The following is a 1,785-nucleotide window of genomic DNA, read 5'->3' as shown; positions in this document are numbered from 1 at the left end:
ACCCCCCAGGGCCCTGCCAGGTTCTTTTGGGGGGCTGAGGACCCTCCCATATTTCTCACCTGGACACGCAGAGAGGCAGCCGAGCGTTACTCGCGCAGCAGTTCCACCAGGTCAACTATGGGTGGCTGGGGACAAAGGCAGGGTTAGAGACACATTGGGGTGAACTGGGACACATTGGGATGTACTGGGACACACTGGGCTGGACTGGGGCACACTGGGATGTACTGGGACACACTGGGCTTGAGTGGGACACACTGGGCTGGACTGGAGCTCACTGGGCTGGACTGGGGCAAACTGGGATGTACTGGGACACACTGGGGTGGACTGGGGCACACTGGGATGCCAGGGAGGGTCATGGTCATGAAAGGGGATGGTCTGGGCCCAGGAGAACTTGGGGTACCCACCTCAGACCTCTTCACTCGAGTGGAATGTATGCTTCCCTGTAGAGAGAGTGTGAGGTGTCACTGGTCACTGGGGTGTTCCCAGGCCCAGGAGGGATGGAGGGTACTACATTTCCCCGCATTTCCAACACTGGGGACATCCCAACTCCAGGACTTACCCCAATACATCCACCTCCTGCTATTCCCCCGATTGGCTGGGAAGGAGAGCAAAGGTTTAAGCAGGATTGGCCCCTGTAGGGTTGGGGGAGGGACACGGGTGTCCCCAGCCCCCCCAGCCCATGGTTGGCCCCGATCTGAGGGAGAAAATCCCTTCTGCTCCCCCCAGCCCCACTGCACCCAGTTTCCCCCAGGATCCCTGTTCCTGCAGGGCCCAGGGTGGGGATGGAGACAAGGAGAGCCAGGGGAATTCAGGGTCTGCAGGGAGGGTAGAGGGGGAGGAGGAGTGGACCCAAAGAGGGTGAAGTGGGGAGAATTGGGGACCCCACAGGATGGGCATTGGGGTGTGGAAGGGATGGGACTGTGGGGGATGCAGGTGAGGAGTAAGGGATTCCAGTGGAGGGGACCCAAGGAATGAAGCAGGGCAGGGGTGGGGACAGGAGAAATGGGGAAAGGGAGAAAACTGGAAGGGATTGGGAGTGTCTTTGGCACTGAGGGGTCAAGGAAGGGGATTTCTGGACATGAGTGTCATGGGTAATGGGAAAGGGGAAGGATTAGAGGAGAAAGAGGGGAAGAAATGGTGTGGGAATGATGCCCTGTGTGTGTGGTGGGGTGGACTGGGGTGTGTGGGAATAGAGTGGGGGCCCTGAGGAAGGACCTCCCTGGTGCACACTGGGGTGGACTGGGGAGCACTGGGATGCCCTGGAGGGTGGTGGCGACCAGAGGGGAGGGTCTGGGCCCAGCACAAGCCCTAGTACTCACGCTGGTGATTTCTCCCTGTAGAGAGACAAGGAGACATCACTGGTCACTGGGGTGTCCCCAGTGTCAGGAAGGGATGGGGGACTCAAAGTGCCCCCGACTTCCCACACTGGGTGCCCCAAACTCCCAGACTTACCCCCCCGCAGGCAGCGCCGCTGGCATCAAAGGGCTGTAGGAGGAGAGTAAAGGTTTGGTTGGGGTTGACCTTGTGGGGCTGGGGGGGCACACGGGTGTCCCCACCCCCTCCAGCCCCGACTGCCCCCCGGGCTGAGCGAGGCTCTTTGGGATTGCAACTCCCAGGCAAGTTGGGGACACCAGTGCAGGGAGAAAGACAAGGCATTGAGGGCAAAGCCTGGAGGAAAGGCCCTGGGAATGGGCCATGGCAGGGCATTTCCCAGTTGGTGCCACTTCAGTCAGACCAGGCCTTGTCCCACTTGAGCCCAGTGTGGAACTTGGACCTGTTTGTCCT

At 60.3% G+C, this 1,785-nt stretch overlaps 1 long non-coding RNA gene across 1 annotated transcript; it reads right to left on the bottom strand.

Moving 5' to 3' along the window:
- Positions 1-39: 39 nt before the first annotated feature.
- On the bottom strand, positions 40-651 carry LOC113941733. Its single transcript, XR_003525742.1, has 3 exons — positions 560-651; positions 405-440; positions 40-125 (listed from the first exon to the last, which is right to left on the bottom strand). It is a non-coding gene; the product is annotated as an uncharacterized LOC113941733 (long non-coding RNA).
- Between the last annotated feature and the right edge of the window lie 1,134 nt (positions 652-1,785).

The sequence above is a fragment of the Corapipo altera genome, unplaced genomic scaffold (genome assembly GCF_003945725.1).
Source record: "Corapipo altera isolate COAL_440 unplaced genomic scaffold, ASM394572v1 59903, whole genome shotgun sequence".
Classification (NCBI taxonomy): Eukaryota; Metazoa; Chordata; class Aves; order Passeriformes; family Pipridae; genus Corapipo; species Corapipo altera.
Note: the sequence above shows the minus strand (reverse complement) of the source record. Positions and strands in the feature narration are given on the sequence as shown.